Below are 27,160 nucleotides of genomic sequence, written 5' to 3'. Positions count from 1 at the left end.
TAAAATCTGTTCAAGAAATTGCGTGTCACATCTGTGATACAAGTGATCATTTTACAAAAGATTGTCCCACTTTGCCCTCTTTTAAAGAATGTCTCCATGAACAAGCCAATGTTTTGAACAATTTCAAAAGGCCAAATTTTGAACCATTTTCTCAAAATTACAATCCAGGTTGGCGAAATCATCCAAATTTTAGTTGGAGGAATGATAATGCTGCACAATTTTCACAACCACATTTCCAAAATCAACAAAATTTTCAAAATTATGCACCTTATATTCCTCCATCTAAAAGAAATTTGGAAGATACATTGAATTCTTTCATTGCAAAGCAAGAGTCTATCAATACTCAAACTGCTCAAACCATGACAGATTTGAAAGATACTCTTGCTAAATTTGCATCTGCACTTAATGTTCATGAAAAAGGTAAATTTCCTTCACAACCTCTGCCTAATCCCAAGGATCATCATTCACAAACTGGAACTTCTGGAACTCAACCGATGGATCAGGTAAAATCTGTTATTACCCTTCGAAGTGGTAAGGTTGTGGAAAAATCTATTCTTGAACCTTGTGAAGATGATGATAAATCAACTTCAAAGGGTAAGGAAGTGGAACCCATAACTTGCGAAGAGGAGGTTCAACAGACAGTGTCACCACCATTCCCTCATGCATTGAAAAATACAAAAAAATCAAATTTGAATTCTGATATATATGATATTTTTAAACAAGTAAAAGTTAATATTCCTTTATTAGATGCAATAAAACAGGTACCATTATATGCCAAATTTTTGAAAGACTTGTGCACTGTGAAAAGAAAATTGAATGTGAAAAAGAAAGCATTTTTAGCCGAACAAGTAAGTGCAATCATTCAAAATAATAATACTTTGAAATACAAAGACCCTGGTTGTCCTACTATTTCATGTATTATTTGATAACGAAAGATTAAACAAGCCTTGCTAGATCTTGGAGCTAGTGTGAATTTACTTCCATATTCAGTTTATCAAGAACTCAATCTAGGCGAGTTAAAATCAACTTCGGTAACACTTTTACTTGCCGATAGATCTGTTAAAGTGCCAAGAGGTATGATAGAAGATGTATTGGTCCAAGTTGATAACTTTGTATATCATGTCGATTTCATAGTTTTAGATACACAACCTATCAAAGCTTGTAATGCAATTCCTGTAATTCTGGGTCGTCCATTTTTAGCAACTTCTAATGCCCTTATAAATTGCAGGAATGGAATAATGAAGTTGTCATTTGGTAACATGACCTTGGAGCTCAATGTTTTTAATCTTTGTAAGCAACCACATGATAAAGGAGATGAAAGTGAAGATGAAAGTGAAGATGAAAATCTTATTGAAACTCTTGTGGAAGAAAACATTCAAGAAGGGAGTATTCGTGATCAATTAGATATTTGTTCAATTGAAATTGTTAAAGAAAATATTGAAATTGATCTTGATGATTTTATCAGGTATCACTCGTTACCAAGATCAGAGAAAGAATTTGATGCAAAATATGAGAACAAAGACGAACCACCCATATTGGAGTTAAAACCCTTGCCAGAAGAATTGAAGTATGCATTTCTTGGAGAAGATGAAACATATCCGGTGGTAATTTCTTCCAAACTAGAAAGTGATCAAGAAGGTAAATTAGTTGATATGCTTAAAAGACATAAAAATGCAATTGGTTGGACACTAAAAGATCTCAAGGGCATTAATCCACTAATTTGCACACACAAAATTCATTTAGAAGAAAATGCTAAAACATCTCAACAACCACAAAGGAGATTAAATCCACACATGAAAGATGTTGTGAAAACTGAAGTTCTCAAACTACTTGATGTTGGGATTATCTACCCTATTTCTGATAGTAAGTGGGTAAGCCCAACACAAGTAGTTCCAAAAAAATCTGGCATCACAGTGATAAAAAATGAAAAAAAGTGAATTGTTAACAAGTCGAGTCCCATCTAGTTGGCGGATGTGTATTGATTATAGAAAATTAAATGACGCCACTAGAAAAGATCATTTTCCATTACCATTTTTGGATCAAATTTTAGAAAGAGTAGCAGGTCATCCATACTACTGTTTTCTTGATGGATATTCAGGTTATTATCAAATTCCCATTGCACTCGAAGATCAAGAAAAAACTACATTCACATGTCCTTTTGGAACATTTGCATTCAGAAGGATGCCATTTGGTTTATGCAATGCCCCAACAACATTTCAAAGATGTATGCTAAGCATTTTTTGCGACATGGTTGAAAATTGTTTGGAAATTTTCATTGATGATTTAACTGTCTTTGGGAATACATTTGATAATTGTCTTGAAAATTTGGAAAAAGTTTTAAAAAGATGCGAGGAAAAAGGTCTTATTTTAAATTGGGAAAAATGTCATTACATGATTACTTCTGGAATTGTTTTGGGACATGTCGTGTCATCTCATGGAATTGAAGTTGATAAAGCAAAAGTTGATGTCATTGCCAATTTACCCCCTCCAAAAACCATTAAAGAAATTCGCTCATTTTTGGGACATGCTGGATTTTATCGGAGGTTTATAAAGGACTTTAGTTTAATCTCTAAACCCATTTGTAACCTCTTAACAAAAGACACTGCATTTGAGTGGACTCAAGAATGTCAAAATGCTTTTGATAAAATTATTCGACATTTAACATCAGCTCCTATCATGCAACCTCCTGACTGGTCTTTACCATTTGAAATCATGTGCGATGCGAGTGATTATGCAGTCGGTGCAGTACTGGGTCAAAGAAGAAACGGTAAGCCTTATGTGATATATTATGCAAGTAAAACTTTAAACAATGCTCAAATGAATTACTCCACAACTGAAAAAGAACTACTTGCTGTAATATTTGCATTAGATAAATTTCGTTCTTATTTGATTGGATCAACGACTATTGTGTTTACTGATCATTCTGCTATTAGATATTTGTTGACCAAACAGGATGCAAAGCCACGACTGATACGATGGATTTTGTTACTCCAAGAATTTGACATTGTGATCAAAGATAAAAAAGGAACCGAGAATGTCGTAGCCGATCATTTATCGAGACTAGTAACATGATCATCTTGTGAAATGACACCAATTAACGATAATTTTCCTGATGAACATCTATTTTCAGTTACTACTACACCTTGGTTTGCTAACATAGTAAATTTTCTTGTGACAGGAAAAATGCCACCGCAATGGAGTTCCCAAGATAAAAGAAAATTTTTGAATGAGGTAAAAAACTTTTATTGGGATGATCCGTATCTGTTCAAGTATTGTCCAGATCAAATTTTTCGACGTTGCATATCCGACAATGAGGTAAGTAGTGTCATTAAATTTTGTCATTCAGAAGCATGCGGAGGACATTTTTATTCAAAGAAAACGGCTGCAAAAATCTTGCAGTGTGGATTTTATTGGCCCACTTTGTTTAAAGACACCCACGAAATCTGCAAGATCTGTGAAAATTGTCAAAAATTGGGTGCGATTTCAAAAAGAAACATGATGCCTTTGAATCCTATCATTGAAATCCTTGACTGTTGGGGAATTGATTTTATGGGACCTTTTCCATTGTCGTTTGGATACTTGTATATTTTAGTTGCAGTTGATTATGTTTCCAAATGGATAGAGGCAATTCTATGTCGAAAAAATGATCATAAAATCGTCATCAAATTTTTAAAAGAAAATATTTTTAGTAGATTTGGAATTCCTCGAGCCATGATAAGTGATGGGGGAACTCACTTTGTTAATAAACCATTTGCTTCATTAATGAAAAAAATGGTATTACTCATAAAATAACTACTCCTTATCATCCTCAAACAAATGGACAAGTTGAATTAGCTAATAGGGAGATAAAGCAAATTTTGGAAAAAACTGTTAACTCAAATAAAAAAGATTGGTCTCTGCGATTTAATGATGCACTTTGGGCATATCGAACAGCTTTTAAAACATCATTGAATATGTCTCCCTATAGGTTGGTTTATGGAAAATATTGTCATTTGCCTGTGGAATTGGAACATAAAGCTTATTGGGCGATCAAAACTTTAAATTCAAGCATGGATGATGCCAAAAAATTGCGTAAATTGCAACTTAATGAACTTGATGAACTCAGAAATGACGCGTATGAGAATTCAAGGATTTATAAAGCAAAAATCAAATCATTTCATGATAAAACAATTCTTAGAAAATCTTTTGAGATTGGTAAAAAAGTTTTGCTTTATAATTCTCGACTTCACATATTCCCAGGAAAATTACGATCAAGATGGACAGGCCCATATGTTGTAAAGCATGTGTATACTTATGGAGTTGTGGATATTGAAAATCCTAAAAATGGTGATATTTTTAAAGTAAATGGACAAAGGCTTAAACCATTTTTAGAAAATGAAATCTTTCAAGAAGAGTTTATTTCCCTTTCTGATCCTTGATTTTTTTTTTTGTTGCATTTAAGTTTGTTTGTTTTTATTTCAGGTTTTCTTAATATTTTTATTTTCCCGGTTAAATGGCGGATAACGGTACTCCGTGACTCTCATAGTCGGTTAAATCAGTTTCCCACAATTGCTGATACAAAAATTAAAAAAAAAATAATTTCTTTTCAAAATGGATGAAATTCTCTCAAAAATTTGTTAATATTTTCCCTCTGTTTCTGAAAATGTTCTAAAAAAAATTTATGCAGGAAGGTGTGAAAGATTGAGATTGCTAATGCAAAAAGGAATTCCAGAAGATATTCGTCTTGTAATAGAAACTAAGGTCCGATTAGGAGGAGAAGTTTCACAATCATTGCTCATTCGGTATTTGCCTGGATTCGGAAAAAGCACTTATGCGAAAAACGAAGGACCAAAAGTTTAGGGGTTTGTCATAAGTGTGCAAGATGGACTTGTGACAAACGATGCAGATCTTTGGGATGTGTTTCCAATAACAGAGAAGATAAAATTGGTTTCATTAAGAATGTGCTGAGTAAGGAGTTTTTAGATAACATCTTATTGACTCTTGAGACGCATTCTAGTGGACATGTGCATATTGAACTTCTCCGTTTATGGAAACAATTCCAAGATGAGCGTCATAGTCTAGGGAATCCGACTAAAAAAGACCCTGTTTGCCAATTTATAAGAAAATTGGATGGGAAGCATATCCTCGACTCATAGAAGGCGTTGAAGCCGTTTCTGGACGTAAAACCAGAGGAAAATTGTGAGCCACAATCACACTACTGTTTATATGCGTGTGTGTCATTATTGTTTTTACTATTTATTCTGTTTACAGCTGTGACCCATAGTTTTGTCATGATAACATATTACTCCTCTAAAATCTCTCATATTTTTCTCTATTTTCGCAGAAAAAAAAAAGAAAGTAAAAACATGGCTGGATCCTCTGCACAAACATTGAAAAATATTTGTGTATTTTGTGGGTCGAGTCCTGGAAAAAATGAAGTGTTTGTAGAAGCAGCGAATAATCTTGGAAAGATATTGGCTGAGAGAAAAACTCACTTGGTATATGGGGAAGGTAATATTGGGTTAATGTGATCTGTTTCAACATCTGCTCATCTTGGAGGTAGTCAGGTTTTGGATATTATTCCTACAGCTTTAGCTGAAGGAAATATTACAGGTGTTACGATTGGGGAGGAATTAAAAGTTTCTTCTATGTATGAAAGAATCACTCAAATGATTGAAAATTCTGATGCTTTTATTGCACTACCAGGTGGTTTTGGTACATTAGAAGAAATTTTTCACACTGTTTCTTGGGCACAACTTAATATCCATAATAAACCTGTGGGCTTGTTGAATATCAATAATTATTTTGACAGTTTGTTGACATTTCTTGATTAAGCTGTGGAACAGAATTTCATTTCAGAAAATTCACGACGGATGTTCATCTGTGCTTCGACTGCCGACCAATTAATTGATGATTTGGAAGCTTTTGTTCATAAGCCTGATCCGATGATAACAAAGATCAATTGGTCGCAATCAAGCAGTAAGAAAAGGAAGTTGGATCATTGATTCAAAAGTCGTGGATTGGTTTGCGTTTGTTTCAGTTTGTTATCTTCAATAAAATTCCAGGTGATATCTCTTTCATTACGTACTCTTTATTAATAGTTATTTTGACATTAGGGACAATGTCATATTCTGATTGGGGGGAGAACAAACTTATAAAAAAAAATTTTAAAAAAAAATAAAAAAAAATTATGTATATTATTTTAAAATAAAATCATGTTTATTGTTTGTATCTTAGTAATTTTTGCAAAAATTGTCATACATTACATGTTTGAAAGATTTAAATTAGAACATGCATTAATCTATTTAAGAACGTTTAAATTTTTATTTGAAAAAAAAAAGTCAATTTTAATATTCTGATCAATATAAAAACATGATTTATGAAATCTTTTTGAGTGATTAACCATTGTGATAATATCAGGTATTAAAGTATATGGCCCAAGATATACCTTATAAGAGTGCCTATAATTTTAAACTCACACATATTTTGTGAGTGAGTGGAGAGGACTGAGAAAACAGCTTTCGAGCCTTTATTGTTAATGAGAGAGACTATCTATTGTTTAGATCTTGAGTTCTTATTTTGAAGAAAAAAAATGATATTTCCTGAAAAAAAACGGAGAAAAATACAAAAAGAAAGATATTGAATATCTATGTAATTTTTAAGTTATATGCTACGACCCATATATCTCTCATAAAAAAAAACAAAAAACAAAAAAGAGAGAGAAATTTATTGTACAAATTAAATAAATATGTGGTCAAGAAGCATAAACTTAGTCTGATTCCATGAAGTTATGCAAAAAAAAAAATATCAGGAAAAAATATATAATAAGAACAACTAGATTTTGAACCAATGGATTTTCTATCTTTTGATTAGTTTGGCTCGTTTGTCTGTCTGCATTCTGTAAACCATTTTTCTGAGCATTTATCTGTATTCCAACTCCATGAGAGAAATCGTTGCCATAAATTGAAACATTTATTAACCTGTGAGGATATGGAGTTGAGACTCTTACTAGAAATTTCTGAAGGCCGTGTACATTTAACTACCTGAAATAAGCTTTGAATTGATCATCTCAAATTATTTCAAAAATTATAATTATGATGATCTTGATATAACTTTGACAGTTTTCAAATTTAATTTAAACACTTAGATAGTTTTGATTACATTTCTATTTAAATTAATCAATATGTTTTGTATTGCTATTAACGCTTAAATTGCTAGGGACTAGCAATAAGCTGGTTGGGAGGTGTGATAAACATAAAAATTGTACATTAATTAAATGTTTTATAATATAAATATATAGTTTTTGTTTTATTAAATGTTTAAATATTATATGTTTTATAATAAATTGTATAAAATATAAGTTGTTGTGTAATTACAAGTTTTTACTATTTTTTACAGGTTCGATAAAACAAGAATAAACTTGGCGTTGCAAATGGGATTAAGATGATTCTTGGACCTGTAGAAAGTTGATGTTAATATCTACAATATTGGTGTCAAGCATGAGATAAAAATCCTCTCACAATTGGGATCAAATTAAGCAACAAATAAAGTTACCAAAGGAGTGGCAGTTTTACCATGCTCTAGTATTTTGACCATATCTCTCAAATTACTTGGTCAAATGATTTGAAAAAAATACCACAACTAGACAACTCAATTATCCACATGTTTCTTTTTATGTGAAGAAGCAAATTCCAAGAAGAAGATTTTCAAAAGTGATGTGTAATATAATATAATATCTTGGAACACCAATGAAGACTTTTGTGTAAAAAAATAATATTTTATTTGTGGTTGTCTTCCCAAATTTGGCTATAAATAGGGGTGCATTGTAATGTATTGAGATATCCCTCATTCTATGAACAAACCTTTGAGTTCATAATATTTCTCTCTATATTTTTCCTTTATTTCTTCATTTAAATATAATTAGCATGATAATTTCATATTCAAAGTTTTACACTTTGAATAATGAATAGCTAACTTCCTAAAGTTGAGATGAAAAGGTGAAACTCTTGGCATGATAATAAGATTACTAAAAGGTAAGAATTTATGTTTTATATTATTTAATCATTATTTATTGTTTATGTTATATTTATTTCTTTAAGCATTTTTATACCATACTTATAAGTGGGAGTTTTGATTTATTGTTGCTATATGTTACACTAAATTCTTGGAACCATTTAAATGTTAGTTAGGTATTACCAACCATTTAAAGTGGATGCCTTGATTTATTATATATGAATATATTATAATATTAATTTCTTGGAACCATTTAAATGTTAGTTTGGTTTTACCAACCATTTAAAGTGGGAACCTTGATTTACTATATATAAATATATCATAATATTAATTTCTTGGTACCATTTAAATGTTAGTTTGGTTTTACCAACCATTTAAAGTGGGAACCTTGATTTAGTGTTTACAAATATATATAGCACAATAAATACTTGACCACATTTATAAGTTTTAGTATATATTATATACTTATAAGATAAAAATATATAACATAATATAAATATGATTATTTAATATATTGGAACCATTTTATTAAGTGGGTTTCAATATTGTTCGTTAATGTTAACTTTATTAAAATACCAAGAGTGGATCCTTAATCTCAACTACTTAAATTAAAACTTGAACAATTAAAATTTACCCATTAAAGATTCAAACAATTAAAAATAAAAAGAAACAAAAAACAAAAACAAAACAAAAAGACATTGTAGTGGACTTGTAATTACCTTAGCTTCCCTGTGGATACGATATTCGGACTCACCGAATTATACTACTTGTGGACAACCTGCTCTTGGGAGTGCAACAATCAAAGTCGCAACAGAAGTCATTGTGTTGCACCCCTTTTCGTGTTTTTCTATTTTTGATTACTTGTTGACAGACGATTTTCGGCTCAAATCATCTGAATCTCGATCGGGACCAGATAAGACATGTGAAATCAACATAGCTCGGGCACTGCCTGATTTGGACAAAATTGTAGCCTAATTTGATTGTAAACGGGCAAACGAACGAGACTCATTACTCCGCAATGAGCTGGCGAGATTTTAGCCAAATTCCTTCTCTAAAAGCCTCTAATTTGCGATTTTCCGATTCTGTTAAGCTTCTGTTTACTCGACAAATCCGCTTAGGTAGTTCGAAATTCGATTCATGTTCCAGTTTATCGTATCTCGAAAATAAAAATAGCTTTACATTCGCTATTTTCTTCTTTTTTTTTTTTTCTATTTTCTGGGAACATTTAGCGATTTTTGTTGTCGTGAGCCGGTTCCGTGCGGAAGGGTATGACGCAGATTACTACGGAGACGGTTAACTCATGAAAAACAATTATTTCGAGCCTAACTTCATGGTTCTGATTGGGCGAGAGAAGTGCAGCGTGTTGTCCATCGCCGCCCGCTCTAACGTAGCTCGAGCACTGCCGGATTTGGACCAAATTGTAGCCTAATTTGATAGTAAACGGGCAAACGAACGAGACTCATTACTCCACAAGGAGCTGGCGAGATTTTAGCCGAATTCCTTCTCTAAGACCTTCTAATTTGCGATTTTCCGCTTCTGTTAAGCTTTCGTTTCCTCGAGAAATCCGCTTAGGAAGTTCGAAATTCGATTTCGGTTCCATTTTATCGTATCTCAGCCATAATAATAGCTTTACATTCGCTATTTTCTTCTTCTTATTTTTTTTCTCTTTTCTGGGAACATTTAACAATTTTTTTTGTCGTGAGTCGGTTTTATGCGGAAGGGTATGACGCAGATTACTCCTTAGACGGTTATCTCATTAAAACAAATATTTTGACTGTTTTAGCCATAATTTACGTAAATGATCGCGACACGAGGATTTTCCAGGGAGTGTCACCTATCCTCGCTCTTCCATCGCGCCAGAACGCTTAACTTCATGGTTCTGATTGGGCGAGAGCAGTGCCGAGGGTTGTCCATCGCCGCCTGCTCCTACGTACTCGATGGATATAAGAATAAACATCTCACTCAATGTCAGGTGCAGACATACCAGCAGTAATGCACCGAGTCACATCAAAACTCCGAAGTTAAGCGTGCTTGGGCGAGACTTGTACTAGGATGGGTTACCACCTGGGAAGTCCTCGTGTTGCACCCCTTTTCGATTTTTTCTATTTTTGATTACTTGTTGACAGACGATTTTCGGCTCAAATCATCTTAATCTCGATCGGGACCAAATAAGACATTCTTCTTTTTTTTCTATTTTCTGGGAACATTTAGCGATTTTTGTTGTCGTGAGCCGGTTCTGTGCGGAAGGGTATGACGCAGATTACTCCGGAGATGATTAACTAGTTAAAAACAATTATTTCGACTCTTTTAGCCATAATTTAAGTAAATGATCGCGACACGAGGACTTCCCAGGGAGGTCACCCATCCTAGCTCTTCCATCGCGCCAGAACGCTTAACTTCATTGTTCTGATTGAGCGAGAGCAGTGCCGCGTGTTGTCCATCGCCGCCCGCTCCACACGTACTCGAGGGATATAAGAATAAACATCTCATTCAATGTCGGGTGCGATCATACCAGCACTAATGCACCGGATCCCATCAGAACTGCGAAGTTAAGCGTGCTTGGGCGAGAGCAGTACTATGATGGGTGACCCCCTTGGAAGTCCTCGTGTTGCACCCATTTTCGTGTTTTTCTATTTTTGATTACTTGTTGACAGACGATTTTCGGCTCAAATCATCTGAATCTCGATTGGGACCAGATAAGACATGTGAAATCAACGTAGTTAGGGCACTGCCGGATTTGGACAAAATTGTATGCTAATTTGATTGTAAACGGGCAAACGAACGAGACTCAACACTCCGCAACGAGGTGGCGAGATTTTAGCCTAATTCCTTCTTTAAGACCCTCTAATTTGAGATTTTCAGCTTCTGTTAGGCTTCCGTTTCCTAGAGAAATCCGCTTAGGAAGTTCGAAATTCGATTCCGGTTCCATTTTATCTTATCTCAGGCATAATAATAGCTTTACATTCGCTATTTTCTTCTTCTTATATTTTTCTATTTTTTGGGAACATTTATAGCAATTTTTGTTGTCATGAGCCGGTTCTGTGCGGAAGGGTATGACGCAAATTACTCCGGAGACGTTAACTCATTAAAAACAATTATTTCGACTGTTTTATCCATAATTTACGTAAACGGTCGTGACACTAGGAATTCCGAGGGAGGTCAACCATCCTAGCTCTGCCATCGTGCCCGAACGCTTAACTTCATGGTTCTGATTGGGCGAGAGAAGTGCCGGGTGTTGTCCATCGCCGTCCGCTCCACACGTACTCGAGGGATATAAGAATAAAAATCCCACTGAATGTCGAGTGTGATTATACCAGCACTAATGCACCGGATCCCATCAGAACCCCGAAGTTAAGCGTGCTTGGGCGACAGTAGTACTAGGATGGGTGACCAATTAAGAAGTCCTCGTGTTGCAACCCTTTTCGTGTTTTTCTATTTTTAATTACTTGTTGACAGACGATTTTCAGCTCAAATCATCTGAATCTCGATCGGGCAAACGAATTCGGACAAAATTTTTTTCTAATTTGATTGTAAACGGGCAAACGAACGTGACTCATTACTCCGCAATGAGCTGGCGAGATTTTAGCCGAATTCCTTCTCTAAGACCCTATAATTTGCGATTTTCCGCTTCTGTTAATCTTCCGTTTCCTATTGAAATCCGCTTAGGAAGTTCGAAATTCGATTCATGTTCCATTTTATCGTATCCCAAGCATAATATAAGCTTTACCTTCGCTATTTTCTTCTTCTTATTTTTTTTTTGTATTTTTTTGGGAACATTTAGCGATTTTTGTTGTCGTGAGCCGGTTCTGTGCGGAAGGGTATGGCGCTGATTTCTCCGGAGACGGTTAACTCATTAAAAACAATTATTTCGAGCTTAACTTCATGGTTCTGATTGGACGAGAGCAGTGCCGCGTTTTGTCCATCGTCGCCCGCTCAACACGTACTCAAGGGATATAATAGTAAAAATCCCAATCAATTTTGGGTGCGATCATACCAGCAATAATGCACCAGACGCATAAAAACTCCGAAGTTAAGCGTGCTTGGGCCAGAGATTTTCGGCTCAAATCATCTGAATCTCGATCGGGACCATATAAGTAAGACATGTGAAATCAACGTAGCTCGGATACAGCCGGATTTGGACAAAATTGTGGCCTAATTTGTTTGTAAATGGGCAAACGAACGAGACCCATTACTCCGCAATGAGCTGGCGAGATTTTAGCTGAATTCCATCCCTAAGACCCTCTAATTTGCGATTTTCCGCTTCTGTTAAGCTTCTATTTCCTCGAGAAATCCGCTTAGGTAGTTCAAAATTCGATTCTGTTTCCATTTTATTGTATCCCAGGCATAATAATAGCTTTACATTCACTATTTTCTTCTTCTTATTTTTTTTCTATTTTTTGGGAACATTAAGCGATTTTTTGTTGTCGTGAGCCGGTTCTGTGCGGAAGGGTATGACGCAGATTACTACGTACACGGTCGCGACAAGAGGACTGCCCAGGGAGGTCACCCATCCTCGCTCTGCCATCGCGCCTGAACGCTTAACTTCATGGTTCTGATTGGGCGAGAGAAGTGCCGCGTGTTGTCTATCGCTGCCCGCTCCACATGTACTCGAGGGATATAAAAATAAACATCCCACTCAATGTCGGGTGCGATCATACTAGCACTAATGCACCGGATCCCATCAGAACTCCGAAGTTAAGCGTTCTTGGTGAGAGCAGTACTATGATGGGTGACCCCTTGGGAAGTCCTCGTGTTGAACCCCTAATCGTGTTTTTTTATTTTTGATTACTTGCTGACAGACTATTTTCGGCTCAAATCATCTGAATCTCTATCGGGACCAGATAAAACATGTGAAATCAACGTAGCTCGAGAAATGCCGGATTTGGACAAAATTGTAGGCTAATTTGATTGTAAACGGGCAAACGAACGAGACTCATTGCTCCGTAAAGAGCTGGCGAGATTTTAGCCGAATTCCTTCTCTAAGACCCTCTAATTTGCGATTTTCCGCTGCTGTTAAGTTTCCGCTTCCTCGAGATATTCGCTTAGGAAGTCCGAAATTCGATTCCGATTCCATTTTATCGTATCCCAGGCATAATAATAGCATTACATTCGCTATTTTCTTATTCTTATTTTTTTCTATTTTCTGGGAACATTTAGCGATTTTTGTTGTAATGAGCCGGTTATGTGCGGAAGGGTATGACACAGATTCTTCGTGGACAGTTAACTCATTAAAAACAATTATTTCGACTGTTTTAGCCATAATTTACGTAAACGGTCGCGACACGAGGACTTCCCTGGGAGGTCACCCATCCTAACTCTGCCGTCAGGCCAGAACGCTTAACTTCATGGTTCTAATTGGGCTAGAGCAGTGCCGCGTATTGTCCATCGCCGCCTACTCCACACGTACTCGAGGGATATAAGAATAAACATCCCACTCAATGTCGGGTGCGATCGTACCAGCCCTAATGCACCAGATCCCATCGGAACTCTAAAGTTAGGCGTGTTTCGGCGAGAGCAGTACTAGGATGGGTGACCCCCTAGGATGTCCTCGTTTTGCACCCCTTTTCGTGTTTTTCTATTTTTGACTACTTGTTGACTGACGATTTTTGGCTCAAATCATCTGAATCTCGATCGGGACTAGATAAGACATGTAAAATCAACGTAGCTCGGGCACTGCCGTATTTGGATAAAATTGTAGCCTAATTTGATTGTAAACGGGCAAACGAAAGAGGCTCATTACTCTGCAATGAGCTGTCGAGATTTTAGCCAAATTCCTTCTCTAAGACCCTCTAATTTGCGATTTTCATCTTCTGTTAAGCTTCCGTTTCCTCGACAAATCCGCTTAGGAAGTTGGAAATTCGATTCATGTTCCATTTTATTATCGTATCCCAAGCATAAAAATAGCTTTACATTCGATATTTTCTTCTTCTTATTTTTTTTTCTATTTTCTGGGAACATTTAGCGATTTTTGTTGTCGTGAGCCGGTTCTGTGCGAAGATTACTCCGGAGACGGTTAACTCAGTAAAAATAATTATTTCGACTGTTTTAGCCATAATTTACGTAAGTGGTCGCGACACGAGCACTGGCCAGGGAGGTCACCCATCCTCGCTCTGCCATCGCGCCAGAACACTTAACTTCATGGTTCTGATTGGACGAGAGCAGTGCCGCGTGTTGTCCATCGCCGCCCACTCCACACGTACTCGAGGGATATAAGAATAAACATCCCACTCAATGTCGGGTGCGATCATACCAGCACTAATGCACAGAATCCCATCAGAACTGCGAAGTTAAGCGTGCTTGGGGGAGAGCAGTACTAGGATGGGTGACCCCCTAGGAAGTCCTCGTGTTGCACCCATTTTCGTGTTTTTCTATTTTTGATTACTTGTTGACAGACGATTTTCGGCTCAAATCATCTGAATCTCGATTGGGACCAGATAAGACATGTAAAATAAACGTAGCTCAGGCACTGCCGGATTTGGACAAAATTGTAGGCCAATTTGATTGTAAACGGGCAAACGAACGAGACTCGTTACTCCGCAACGAGGTTGCGAGATTTTAGCCGAATTCCTTCTCTATGACCCTTTAATTTGCGATTTTCCGCTTTTGTTAAGCTTCTGTTTCCTCGAGAAATCAGCTTAGTAAGTCCAAAATTAGATTCCGGTTCCATTTTATCGTATCCCAGGCATAATAATAGCTTTACATTCGTTATTTTCTTCTTCTTATTTTTTTTTTCTATTTTCTGGGAACATTTAGCGATTTTTGTTGTCGTGAGCCGGTTCTGTGCGGAAGGGTATGACACAGATTACTCCGGAGATGGTTAACTTATTAAAAAAATTATTTCGACTGTTTAAGCCATAATTTACGTAAACGGTCGCGACACGAGGACTGCCCAGGGAGGTCACCCATCCTAGCTCTGCCAACGCGATAGAACGCTTAGCTTCATGGTTCTAATTGTGCTTGAGCAGTGCCGAGTGTTGTCCATCGCCGCCCGCTCCACAGGTACTCGAGAGATATAAGAATAAACATCCTACTCAATGTCGGGTGCGATCATACCAGCACTAATGCACCGCATCCCATCAGAACTCCGAAGTTAAGCATGCTTGGGCGAGAGTAGTACTATGATAGGTGACCCCCTGGGAAGTCCTCGTGTTGCACCCCTTTTCGTGTTTTTCTATTTTTCATGACTTGTTGACAGACGATTTTCGGCTCAAATCGTCTGAATCTCGATCGAGACCAGATAAGACATGTGAAATCAACGTAGCTCGGGCACTGCCGGATTTGGACAAAATTTTTTCCTAATTTGATTGTAAACGGGCAAACAAACGAGACTCATTACTCCGTAATGAAATGGCAAGATTTTAGCCGAATTTCTTTTCTAAGACCCTCTAATTTGCGAATTTACGCTTCTGTTAAGCTTCCGTTTCCTAGAGAAATCCGATTAGGAAGTCCGAAATTCGATTCCGGTTCATTTTATCGTATCCTAGTTATAATAATAGCTTTACATTCGCTATTTTCTTCTTCTTTTTTTTTCTATTTTCTGGGAACATTTAGCGATTTTTGTTGTCGTGAGCCGGTTCTGTGCGGAAGGGATTGATGCAGATTACTCTGGAGACGGTTAACTCATTAAAAACAATTATTTCGGCTAATTTAGCTATAATTTACGTAAACGGTCGAAACACGAGGACTTCTTAGGGAGGTCACCCATCTTAGCTCTACCATCGCGCCAGAACGCTTAACTTCATGGTTTTGATTTGGCGAGAGCAGTGCCGCGTGTTGTCCATCGCCGCCCGCTCCACACGTACTCGATGGATATAAGAATAAAAATCCCACTCAATGTCGGGTGCGATCATACCAGGACTAATGCACCGGATCCCATCAGAACTCCGAAGTTAAGCGTGCTTGGGCTAGAGCAGTACTAGGATGGGTGAGACCCCCTGCGATGTCCTCGTGTTGCACCTTTTTTCGTGTTTTTCTAATTTCGATTACTTGTTGACAGACGATTTTCGTCTTAAATAATCTGAATCTCGATCGGGACCAAATAAGACATGTGAAATCAACGTAGCTCGGGCACTGTCGGATTTGGACAAAATTGTAGCCTAATTTGATTGTAAACAGGCAAATGAACGAGACTCATTGCTCTGGAATGTGCTGGCGAGATTTTATCTGAATTCCTTCTCGAAGACCCTCTAATTTACGATTTTCCGCTTCTTTTAAGCTTCCGTTTCCTCGTGAAATCCGCTTAGGAAGTTTGAAATTCGATTCCGGTTCCATTTTATCGTATCCCAAGCATAATAATAGCTTTACATTCGATTTTTTCTTATTCTTTATTTTTCTATTTTCTCGGAACATTTAGCGATTTCTGTTGTAGTGAGCTGGTTCTGTGCGGAAAGATATGACTTAGATTACTCCGGAGACGTTTAACTCATTAAAAACAATTATTTCGACATTTTTACCGATGAATTACGTAAACGGTCGTGACACGAAGACTTCCCAAGGAGGTCACCCATCCTAGATCTGCCATCGCGCCAGAACGCTTAACTTTATGGTTCTGATTGGACAAGAGCAGTGCCGCGTGTTGTCTATCGCCGCCTACTCCATACGTACTCGAGGGATATAATAATAAAAATCCCACTCAATTTCGAGTGCGATCATACCAGCACTAATGCACCGGATCCCATTAGAACTCCGAAGTTACGCGTGCCTGGGCGAGAGAAGTACTAGGATGGGTGACCCCCTGGGAAGTCCTCGTGATGCACCCCTTTTCGTGTTTTTCTATTTTTGATTACTTGTTGACAGACGATTTTCGGCTCAAATCATCTGAATCTCGATCGGGACCAGATAAGACATGTGAAATCAACATAGCTCAGGCACTACCGGATTTGGACAAAATTGTAGCCTAATTTGATTGTAAACGGGCAAACGAACGTGACTCATTACTCCACAATGAGCTGGCGAGATTTTAGCCGAATTTCTTCTTTAAGACTCTATAATTTGCGATTTTTCGCTTCTGTTAAGCTTCCGATTCCTGAAGAAATCCGCTTATGAAGTCCAAAATTCGATTCATGTGCCTTTTTATCGTATCCCATGCATAATAATAACCTTACATTCGTTATTTTCTTCTTCTTATTTTTTTTCTATTTTTTGGGAACGTTTACCGATTTTTGTTGTCGTGAGTCGGTTTTGTGCAGAAGGATATGACGCAGTTTGCACCGGAGACGGTAAATTCATTATAAACAATTATTTCTACTATTTTAGCCATAATTTACGTAAACGGTCGCGACACGAGGACTTCCCAGGGAGGTCACCCATACTAGCTCTGCAATCGCGCCAGAACGCTTAACTTCATGGTTTTGTTGGACGAGAGCAGTGCCGCGTGTTGTCTATCGCCGCCCGCTTCACTCGTACTCGAGGGATATAAGAATAAAAATCCCACTCAATGTCGGGTGCGATCATACCAGCACTAATGCACCAAATCCCATCAGAACTCCGAAGTCAACCGTGCTTGGGCTAGAGCAGTACTAGGATGGGTGACCCCTTGGGAATTCCTCGTGTTGCACCTCTTTTCGTGTTAATCTATTTTTGATTACTTGTTGAAAGACTAGGATGGGTGACCCCCTTGGAAGTCCTCGTGTTGCACCCCTTTTCGTGTTTTTCTATTTTTTATTATTTGTTGACAGACGATTTTCGGCTCAAATCATCTGAGTCTCGATCGTGACCAGATAAGACATGTGAAATCAACGTTGCTCAGGGATTGCCGGATTTGGACAAAATTATTTGCTAATTTGATTGTAAACGGGCAAACTAACGAGACACATTACTCCGCAATGAGCTGGCGAGATTTTAGCCGAATTCTTTTTCTGAGACCCTCTAATTTGCGATTTTCCGCTTCTGTTAAGCTTCCGTTTCCTCGAGAAATCCTCTTAGAAAGTTTGAAATTCGATTCCTGTTCAATTTCATCGTATCTCAGGCATAATAATAGCTTTACATCCGATATTTTCTTCTTCTTATTTTTTTTTCTATTTTCTGGGAACATTTAGCGATTTTTGTTGCCGTGAGCCGGTTCTGTGCGGAAGGGTATGACGATGATTACTCCGGAGACGGTTAACTCATTAAAAAAATTATTTCGACTGTTTTAGCCATAATTTACGTAAACGGTCGCGACACGAGGACTTCCCAGGAAGGTCACCCATCCTAGCTCTGGCATCGCGCTAGAACACTTAACTTCATGGTTCTGATTGGGCTAGAGCAGTGCCGCGTGTTGTCCATCGTCGCCCGCTCCACACGTACTCGAGAAATATAAGAATAAACATCCCACTCAATGTCGGGTGCGATCATACCAGCACTAATGCACCAGATCCCATCAGAACTCCGAAGTTAAGCGTGCTTGGGCAAGAACAGTACTAGGGGTCACGGGAAGTCCTCGTGTTGCACTCCTTTTCGTGATTTTCTATTTTTGATTACTTGTTGACAGCCGATTTTCGGCTCAAATCATCTAAATCTCGATCGAGACCAAATAAGGCATGTGAAATCAACGTAGCTTGGGAACTGTCGGATTTGGACAAAATTGTAGCCTAATTTTATTATAAACGGGCAAAAAAATGAGACTCATTACTACGCAATGAGCTGACGAGAGTTTAGCCGAATTCCTTCTCTAAGACCCTCTAATTTGCGATTTTCCGCTTCTGTTAAGCTTTTGTTTCCTCGAGAAATCCGCTTAGGAAGTTCGAAATTCTATTTTTGTTCCATTTTGTCGTATCTCAGGCATAATAATGGCTTTACATTCGCTATTTTCTTTTTCTGATTTTTTTTTCTATTTTCTGGAAACATTAGCGATTTTTATTGTCGTGAGCCGGTTCTGTGCGGAAAGGTATGACGCAGATTACTTCGGAGACGGTTAACTCATTAAAACAATTATTTCGACATTTTTAGCCATAATTTACGTAAACGGTCGCGACACGAGGACTTCCCAGGGAGGTCACCCATCCTAGCTCTGCCATCGCGCCAGAACGCAAACTTCATGGTTCTGATTGGGCGAGAGCAGTGCCGCGTGTTGTCCATCGCCGCCCGCTCCACACGTACTCGAGGGATATAAGAATAAACATCCTACTCAATGTCAGGTGTGATCATATCATCACTAATGCACTGGATCCTATAAGAGCTCCGAAGTTAAGCGTGCTTGGGCGAGTGCAGTACTAGGATGGGTGACCCCTGGGAAGTCCTCGTGTTGCTACACCTCTTTTCGTGTTTTTCTGTTTTTGATTACTTGTTGACAGACGATTTTCGGCTCAAATCATCTGAATCTCGATCGGACCAGATAAGACATGTGAAATCAACGTAGCTCGGGCACAGCCGGATTCAGACAAAATTGTAGCCTAATTTGATTGTAAATAGGCAAACGAACGAGACTCATTACTCCGCAATGAGCTGGCGAGATTTTAGCCGAATTCCTTCTCTAAGACCCTCTAATTTGCGATTTTCCGCTTCTGTTAAGCTTCCGTTTCCTCGAGAAATCCGCTTAGGAAGTTCGAAATTCGATTCAGGTTTCATTTTATCGTATCTCAGACATAATAATAGCTTTACATTCGATATTTTTTTCTTCTTATTTTTTTTCTATTTTCTGGGAACATTTAGCGATTTTTGTTGCCTTGAGTCGGTTCTGTGCGGAAGGGTATGATGCAGATTACTCCGGAGACGGTTAACTCATTAAAAACAATTATTTCGACTGTTTTAGCCATAATTTACGTAAACGGTCGCGACACGAGAGCTTCCCAGGGAGGTCACCCATCCTAGCTCTGCCATCGCGCCAGAACGCTTAACTTCATGGTTCTGATTGTGCGAAAGCAGTACCGCGTGTTGTCCATCGTCGCCCGCTCCACACGTACTCGAGAGATATAAGAATAAACATCCCACTCAATGTCAAATGCTATCATACTAGAACTAATGCACCGGATCCCATCAGAACTCCGATGTTAAGCGTGCTTGGGCGAGTGCAGTACTAGGATGGGTGACCCCTTAGGAAGTTCTCGTGTTGCAACCCTTTTCGTGTTTTTCTATTTTTTATTACTTGTTGACAGCCGATTTTCGGCTAAAATAATCTGAATCTCGATCGGGACCAGATAAAACTTGTGAAATCAACGTAGCTCGGGCACTGCCGGATTTGGACAAAATTGTAGCCTAATTTGATTGTAAACGGGCAACGAACGAGGCTCATTGCGGATCGAGATTTCAGCCGAATTCCTTCTCTAAAGCCCTCTAATTTACGATTTTCCGCTTCAGTTAAGCTTCCGTTTCATCGATAAATCCGCTTAAGAAGTTCGAAATTCGATTCATATTCCATTTTCTCGTATCTCATGCATAATAATAGCTTTACATTCGTTATTTTCTTCTTCTTATTTTTTTTCTATTTTCTTGGAACATTTAGCGATTTTTGTTGCTGTGAGCTGGTTCTGTGCGGAAGGGTATGTCGCAGATTACTCCGGAAACGGTTAACTCATTAAAAACAATTATTTCGACTGTTTTAGCCATAATTAACGTATACGGTCGTGACACGAGGACTTCCCAGGAAGGTCACCCATCCTATCTTTGCCATCGCGTCAGAACGCTTAACTTCATGGTTCTGATTGGGCGAGAGCACTGCCGCGTGTTGTCCATCGTCGCACGCTCCACACGTACTCGAAAGATATAAGAATAAAAATCGCACTCAATGTCGGGTGTGATCATACCAGCACTAATGCACTGGATCCCATCAGAACTCCGAAGTTAAGCCTGCTTGGAAGTCCTCGTGTTGCACCCCTTTTCGTGTTTTTCTATTTTTGATTACTTGTTGACAGACGATTTTCGGCTCAAATTATCTGAATCTTGATCAGGACCAGATAAGACGTGTGAAATCAACGTAGCTCGGGCACTGCCGGATTTGGACAAAATTGTAGGCTAATTTGATTGTAAACGGGCAAACGAACGAAACTCATTGCGTAACTCATTGCTACGGAATGAGCTGCCGAGATTTTAGCAGAATTCCTTCTCTACGACGCTCTAATTTGCGATTTTCCGCTTCTGTTAAGCTTCCGTTTCCTCGAGAAATCCGCTTAGAAAATCCGAAATTTGATTCTGGTTCCATTTTATGGTATCCCAGGCATAATAATATCTTTACATTCGCTATTTTCTTCTTCTTATTTTTTTTTCTATTTTTTCGGAACATTTAGCGATTTTTGTTGTCGTGAGCCGGTTCTGTGCGGAAAAGGGTATGACGCAGATTTTTCCGGAGACGTTTAACTTATTAAAAACAGATATTTCGACTGTTTTAGCTATAATTTACGTAAACGGTCGTGACACGAGGACTTCCCAGGGAGGTCACCCATCCTAACTCTGCCATCGCGCCAGAACGCTTAACTTCATTGTTCTGATTGGACGAGAGCAGTGCCGCGTGTTGTCCATCGTCGCCCGCTCCACACGTACTCGAGAGATATAAGAATAAAAATCCCACTCAATGTCGGGTGCGATCATACCAGCACTAATGCACCGGATCCCATCAGAACTCCGAATTTAAGCGTGCTTGAGCGAGAGCAGTACTAGGATGGGTGACCCCCTGGGAAGTCCTCGTGTTGCACCCCTTTTCGTGTTTTTCTATTTTTGATTTCTTGTTGACAAACGATTTTCGGCTCAAATCATCTGAATCTCGATCGGGACCGAATAAGACATGTGAAATAAACGTAGCTCGGGCACTGCCGGATTTGGACAAAATTGTAGGCTAATTTGATTGTAAACTGGAAAACGAACGAGGCTCATTACTCCGCAATGAGCTGGCGAGATTTTAGCCAAATTCTTTCTCTAAGACCCTCTAATTTGCGATTTTCTGCTTCTGTTAAGCTTCCGGTTACTCGAGAAATCCGCTTAGGAAGTTCGAAATTCGATTCTGTTCCATTTTATCGTATCTCAGGCATATTAATAGTTTTACATTCGCTATTTTCTTCTTTTTTTTTCTATTTTCTAGAACATTTAGCTATTTTTGTTGCCGTGAGCCGGTTCTGTGCGGAAGGGTATGATGCAGATTACTCCGGAGACAGTTAACTCATTAAAAACAATTATTTCGACTGTTTTAGCTATGATTTACATAAACGGTCGCGACACGAGAACTTCTCAGGGAGGTCTCCCATCCTAGCTCTGCCATCGCGCTAGAACGCTTAACTTCATGGTTCTGATTGGGCGAGAGCAGTGCCGCGTGTTGTCCATTGTCGCCCGCTCCACACGTACTCGAGAGATATAAGAATAAAAATCCCACTCAATGTCGGGTGCGATAATACCAACACTAATACACCGGATCCCATCAGAACTCCGAAGTTAAGCGTGCTTGGGCGAGAGCAGTACTAGGTTGGGTGACCCCCTGGTAAGTCCTCATGATGCACCCCTTTTCTTGGTTTTCTATTTTTGATTACTTTTTGACAGACGATTTTCGGCTCAAATCCTCTGAATCTCGATCGGGGCCAGATAAGACATGTGAAATCAACGTAGCTCGGGAACTACCAGATTTGGACAAAATTGTAGCCTAGTTTGATTGTAAACGGGCAAACGAATGAGACTCATTACTCCGCAATGAGCTGGCGAGATTTTTGCCGAATTCCTTCTCTAAGACCCTCTAATTTGCGATTTTTCGCTTCTGTTAAGCTTCCGTTTCATCGAGAAATCCGCTTAGGAAGTTCGAAATTCGATTCATGTTCCATTTTATCGTATCTTAGGCATAATAATAGCTTTACATTCGCTATTTTCTTCTTTTTATTTTTTTTCTATTTTGTGGGAACATTTAGCGATTTATATTGCCGTGAGCCGGTTTTGTGCGGAAGGGTGTGACGCAGATTACTCCGGAGATGGTTAACTCATTAAAAACAATTATTTCGACTGTTTTAGACATAATTTACGTAAACGGTGGCGACACGAGGACTTCCCAGGAAGGTCACCCATCCTAGCTCTGCCATCGCGCCAGAACGCTTAACTTCATGGTTCTGATTGGGGGAGAGTAGTGCCGCGTGTTGTCCATTCGTTGCCCGCTCCACATGTACTCGAAAGATATAAGATTAAACATCCCACTCAATGTCGGGTGCTATCATGCTAGCACTAATGCACTGGATCCCATCAGAACTCCGAAGTTAAGCGTGATTGGGCGAGAGCGGTACTAGGATGGGTGCGATCATACTAGAACTAATGCACCGGATCCCTTCAGAATTTCGAAGTTAAGCGTGCTTGGGCGAGAGCAGTACTAGGATGGGTGACCCCCGGGGAAGTCCTCGTGTTGCATTACTTGTTGACAGACGATTTTCGGCTCAAATCATCTGAATCTCGATCAGGACCAGATAATACATGTGAAATGAAAGTAGCTCGGGCACTGCCGGATTTGGACAAAATTGTAGGCTAATTTGACTGTTAAACTTCCGTTTCCTCGAGAAATCCGCTTAGGAAGTCCGAAATTCGATTCTGGTTCCATTTTATGGTATCCCAGGCATAATAATAGCTTTACATTCGCTATTTTCTTCTTCTTATTTTTTTTATTTTTTGGGAACATTTAGCGATTTTTGTTATCCTGAGCCGGTTCTGTGCGGAAAAGGGTACTGACGAAGATTAATCTGGAGACGGTTAACTCATTAAAAACAATTATTTCGACTGTTTTAGCTATAATTTACATAAACGGTCGCGACACGAGGACTTCCTAGGGAGGTCACCCATCCTAGCTCTACCATCGCGCCAGAACGCTTAACGTCATCGTTCTGATTGGGCGTGAGCAGTGCCGCGTGTTGTCCATCGTCGTCCGCTCCACACGTACTTGAGAGATATAAGAATAAACATCCCACTCAATGTCGGGTGCTATCATGCTAGCAATAATGCACTGGATCCCATCAGAACTCCGAAGTTAAGCATGATTGGGCGAGAGCAGTACTAGGATGGGTGACCCGCTGGGAAGTCCTCGTGTTGCACCCTTTTTCGTGTTTTTCTATTTTGGATTACTTGTTGACAGGCGATTTTTCGGTTCAAATAATCTGAATCTCGATCGATACAAAATAAGAAATGTGAAATAACCGTAGCTCGGGCACTGCCGGATTTGGACAAAATTGTAGGCTAATTTGATTGTAAACGGGCAAACGAACGAGACTCATTACTCTGCAATGAGCTGGCGAGATTTTAGCCGAATTCCTTCTCTAAATCGCTCTAATTTGCGATTTTCTGCTTCTGTTAAGCTTCCGGTTACTCGAGAAATCCGCTTAGGAAGTTCGAATTCGATTCCTGTTCCATTTTATCGTATCTCAGGCATATTAATAGTTTTACATTCGCTATTTTCTTCTTTTTTTTTTCTATTTTCTGGAACATTTAGCTATTTTTGTTGCCGTGAGCCGGTTCTGTGCGGAAGGGTATGACGCAGATTACTCCGGAGACGGTTAACTCATTAAAAACAATTATTTCGACTATTTTAGCTATGATTTACATAAACGGTCGCGACACGAGAACTTCCCAGGGAGGTCACCCATCCTAGCTCTGCCATCGCGCTAGAACGCTTAACTTCATGGTTCTGATTGGGCGAGAGCAGTGCCGCGTGTTGTCCATTGTCGCCCGCTCCACACGTACTCGAGAGATATAAGAATAAAAATCCCACTCAATGTCGGGTGCGATAATACAAACACTAATGCACCGGATCCCATCAGAACTCCGAAGTTAAGCGTGCTTGGGCGAGAGCAGTACTAGGTTGGGTGACCCCCTGGTAAGTCCTCATGATGCACCCCTTTTCTTGGTTTTCTATTTTTGATTACTTGTTGACAGACGATTTTCGGCTCAAATCCTCTGAATCTCGATCGGGGCCAGATAAGACATGTGAAATCAACGTAGCTCGGGCACTACCGGATTTGGACAAAATTGTAGCCTAGTTTGATTGTAAACGGGCAAACGAACGAGACTCATTACTCCGCAATGAGCTTGCGAGATTTTTGCCGAATTCCTTCTCTAAGACCCTCTAATTTGCGATTTTTCGCTTCTGTTAAGCTTCCGTTTCATCGAGAAATCCGCTTAGGAAGTTCGAAATTCGATTCATGTTCCATTTTATCGTATCTTAGGCATAATAATAGCTTTACATTCGCTATTTTCTTCTTTTTATTTTTTTCCTATTTTGTGGGAACATTTAGCGATTTATATTGCAGTGAGCCGATTTTGTGCGGAAGGGTGTGACGCAGATTACTCCGGAGATGGTTAACTCATTAAAAACAATTATTTCGACTGTTTTAGCCATAATTTACGTAAACGGTGGCGACACGAGGACTTCCCAGGAAGGTCACCCATCCTAGCTCTGCCATCGCGCCAGAACGCTTAACTTCATGGTTCTGATTGGGGGAGAGTAGTGCCGCGTGTTGTCCATCGTTGCCCGCTCCACACGTACTCGAAAGATATAAGATTAAACATCCGACTCAATGTTGGGTGCTATCATGCTAGCACTAATGCACTGGATCCCATCAGAACTCCGAAGTTAAGCGTGATTGGGCGAGAGCGGTACTAGGATGGGTGCGATCATACTAGAACTAATGCACCGGATCCCTTCAGAATTTCGAAGTTAAGCGTGCTTGGGCGAGAGCAGTACTAGGATGGGTGACCCCCGGGGAAGTCCTCGTGTTGCATTACTTGTTGACAGACGATTTTCGGCTCAAATCATCTGAATCTCGATCAGGACCAGATAATACATGTGAAATGAAAGTAGCTCGGGCACTGCCGAATTTGGGCAAAATTGTAGGCTAATTTGACTGTTAAACTTCCGTTTCCTCGAGAAATCCTCTTAGGAAGTCCGAAATTCGATTCTGGTTCCATTTTATGGTATCCCAGGCATAATAATAGCTTTACATTCGCTATTTTCTTCTTCTTATTTTTTTTATTTTTTGGGAACATTTAGCGATTTTTGTTATCCTGAGCCGGTTCTGTGCGGAAAAGGGTATGACGCAGATTAATCTGGAGACGGTTAACTCATTAAAAACAATTATTTCGACTGTTTTAGCTATAATTTACATAAACGGTCGCGACACGAGGACTTCCTAGGGAGGTCACCCATCCTAGCTCTACCATCGCGCCAGAACGCTTAACGTCATCGTTCTGATTGGGCGTGAGCAGTGCCGCATGTTGTCCATCGTCGCCCGCTCCACACGTACTCGAGAGATATAAGAATAAACATCCCACTCAATGTCGGGTGCTATCATGCTAGCACTAATGCACTGGATCCCATCAGAACTCCGAAGTTAAGCGTGATTGGGCGAGAGCAGTACTAGGATGGGTGACCCGCTGGGAAGTCCTCGTGTTGCACCCTTTTTCGTGTTTTTCTATTTTGGATTACTTGTTGACAGGCGATTTTCGGTTCAAATAATCTGAATCTCGATCGATACAAAATAAGAAATGTGAAATAACCGTAGCTCGGGCACTGCCGGATTTGGACAAAATTGTAGGCTAATTTGATTGTAAACGGGCAAACGAACGAGACTCATTACTCTGCAATGAGCTGGCGAGATTTTAGCCGAATTCCTTCTCTAAATCCCTCTAAATTGCGATTTTCCGCTTCTGTTAAGCTTCCGTTTCCTCGAGAAATCCGCTTAGGAAGTTCAAAATTCGATTCCTGTTCCATTTTATCGTATCCCAGGCATAATAATAGTTTTACATTCGCTATTTTTTTCTTTTTATTTTTTTTATTTTTTGGGAACATTTAGCGATTTTTGTTATCGTGAGCCGGTTCTGTGCGGAAAAGGGTATGACGCAGATTACTCCGGAGACGGTTAACTCATTAAAAACAATTATTTCGACTGTTTTAGCCATAATTTACGTAAACGGTTGCGACACGAGGACTTCCCAGGAAGGTCACCCATCCTAGCTCTGCCATCGCGCTAGAACGCTTAACTTCATGGTTCTGATTGGGCGAGAGCAGTGCCGCGTGTTGTCAATCGTCGCCCGCTCCACACGTACTCGAGAGATATAAGAATAAACATCTCACTCAATGTCGGGTGCGATCATACCAGCACTAATGCACCGGATACCATCAGAACTCCGAAGTTAAGCGTGCTTGGGCAAGAGCAGTACTAGGATGTGTGACCCCCTGGGAAGTCCTCGTGTTGCACCCCTTTTCGTGTTTTTCTATTTTTGATTACTTGTTGACAGCCGATCG

The 27,160-nt window shown here is 39.3% G+C and overlaps 16 non-coding genes and 5 pseudogenes across 16 annotated transcripts; all 21 read left to right on the top strand.

Moving 5' to 3' along the window:
* Positions 1-9,962: 9,962 nt before the first annotated feature.
* LOC142511789 (5S ribosomal RNA) lies at positions 9,963-10,081 on the top strand (annotated as a pseudogene).
* A 409-nt stretch (positions 10,082-10,490) lies between these two features.
* Positions 10,491-10,609, top strand: LOC142515146 (5S ribosomal RNA). The gene has a single exon (XR_012811004.1). It is a non-coding gene; the product is annotated as a 5S ribosomal RNA (ribosomal RNA).
* A 683-nt stretch (positions 10,610-11,292) lies between these two features.
* Positions 11,293-11,411, top strand: LOC142509564 (5S ribosomal RNA). The gene has a single exon (XR_012807732.1). It is a non-coding gene; the product is annotated as a 5S ribosomal RNA (ribosomal RNA).
* A 1,225-nt stretch (positions 11,412-12,636) lies between these two features.
* On the top strand, positions 12,637-12,754 carry LOC142509888 (5S ribosomal RNA). Its single transcript, XR_012808034.1, has one exon. It is a non-coding gene; the product is annotated as a 5S ribosomal RNA (ribosomal RNA).
* A 681-nt stretch (positions 12,755-13,435) lies between these two features.
* Positions 13,436-13,554, top strand: LOC142512377 (5S ribosomal RNA; annotated as a pseudogene).
* Positions 13,555-14,228: 674 nt separating this feature from the next.
* On the top strand, positions 14,229-14,347 carry LOC142508208 (5S ribosomal RNA). The gene has a single exon (XR_012806433.1). It is a non-coding gene; the product is annotated as a 5S ribosomal RNA (ribosomal RNA).
* Positions 14,348-15,031: 684 nt separating this feature from the next.
* On the top strand, positions 15,032-15,150 carry LOC142515838 (5S ribosomal RNA). The gene has a single exon (XR_012811661.1). It is a non-coding gene; the product is annotated as a 5S ribosomal RNA (ribosomal RNA).
* A 680-nt stretch (positions 15,151-15,830) lies between these two features.
* Positions 15,831-15,951, top strand: LOC142510257 (5S ribosomal RNA). The gene has a single exon (XR_012808380.1). It is a non-coding gene; the product is annotated as a 5S ribosomal RNA (ribosomal RNA).
* A 681-nt stretch (positions 15,952-16,632) lies between these two features.
* LOC142515406 (5S ribosomal RNA) lies at positions 16,633-16,751 on the top strand. Its single transcript, XR_012811253.1, has one exon. It is a non-coding gene; the product is annotated as a 5S ribosomal RNA (ribosomal RNA).
* Positions 16,752-17,433: 682 nt separating this feature from the next.
* On the top strand, positions 17,434-17,552 carry LOC142508232 (5S ribosomal RNA). Its single transcript, XR_012806457.1, has one exon. It is a non-coding gene; the product is annotated as a 5S ribosomal RNA (ribosomal RNA).
* Positions 17,553-18,315: 763 nt separating this feature from the next.
* Positions 18,316-18,426, top strand: LOC142511381 (5S ribosomal RNA; annotated as a pseudogene).
* A 681-nt stretch (positions 18,427-19,107) lies between these two features.
* On the top strand, positions 19,108-19,225 carry LOC142512278 (5S ribosomal RNA; annotated as a pseudogene).
* Positions 19,226-19,910: 685 nt separating this feature from the next.
* On the top strand, positions 19,911-20,029 carry LOC142510079 (5S ribosomal RNA). Its single transcript, XR_012808211.1, has one exon. It is a non-coding gene; the product is annotated as a 5S ribosomal RNA (ribosomal RNA).
* A 1,454-nt stretch (positions 20,030-21,483) lies between these two features.
* Positions 21,484-21,602, top strand: LOC142514136 (5S ribosomal RNA). The gene has a single exon (XR_012810045.1). It is a non-coding gene; the product is annotated as a 5S ribosomal RNA (ribosomal RNA).
* A 676-nt stretch (positions 21,603-22,278) lies between these two features.
* On the top strand, positions 22,279-22,397 carry LOC142508991 (5S ribosomal RNA). Its single transcript, XR_012807185.1, has one exon. It is a non-coding gene; the product is annotated as a 5S ribosomal RNA (ribosomal RNA).
* A 768-nt stretch (positions 22,398-23,165) lies between these two features.
* LOC142509615 (5S ribosomal RNA) lies at positions 23,166-23,284 on the top strand. The gene has a single exon (XR_012807781.1). It is a non-coding gene; the product is annotated as a 5S ribosomal RNA (ribosomal RNA).
* A 555-nt stretch (positions 23,285-23,839) lies between these two features.
* LOC142509135 (5S ribosomal RNA) lies at positions 23,840-23,958 on the top strand. The gene has a single exon (XR_012807322.1). It is a non-coding gene; the product is annotated as a 5S ribosomal RNA (ribosomal RNA).
* Positions 23,959-24,636: 678 nt separating this feature from the next.
* On the top strand, positions 24,637-24,755 carry LOC142510928 (5S ribosomal RNA; annotated as a pseudogene).
* Positions 24,756-25,522: 767 nt separating this feature from the next.
* On the top strand, positions 25,523-25,641 carry LOC142509614 (5S ribosomal RNA). Its single transcript, XR_012807780.1, has one exon. It is a non-coding gene; the product is annotated as a 5S ribosomal RNA (ribosomal RNA).
* A 554-nt stretch (positions 25,642-26,195) lies between these two features.
* Positions 26,196-26,314, top strand: LOC142507261 (5S ribosomal RNA). The gene has a single exon (XR_012805521.1). It is a non-coding gene; the product is annotated as a 5S ribosomal RNA (ribosomal RNA).
* A 683-nt stretch (positions 26,315-26,997) lies between these two features.
* On the top strand, positions 26,998-27,116 carry LOC142516811 (5S ribosomal RNA). The gene has a single exon (XR_012812585.1). It is a non-coding gene; the product is annotated as a 5S ribosomal RNA (ribosomal RNA).
* Positions 27,117-27,160: the final 44 nt, after the last annotated feature.

The sequence above is a fragment of the Primulina tabacum genome, chromosome 10, assembly GCF_025594145.1.
Source record: "Primulina tabacum isolate GXHZ01 chromosome 10, ASM2559414v2, whole genome shotgun sequence".
Lineage (NCBI taxonomy): Eukaryota > Viridiplantae > Streptophyta > Magnoliopsida > Lamiales > Gesneriaceae > Primulina > Primulina tabacum.
Note: the sequence above shows the minus strand (reverse complement) of the source record. Positions and strands in the feature narration are given on the sequence as shown.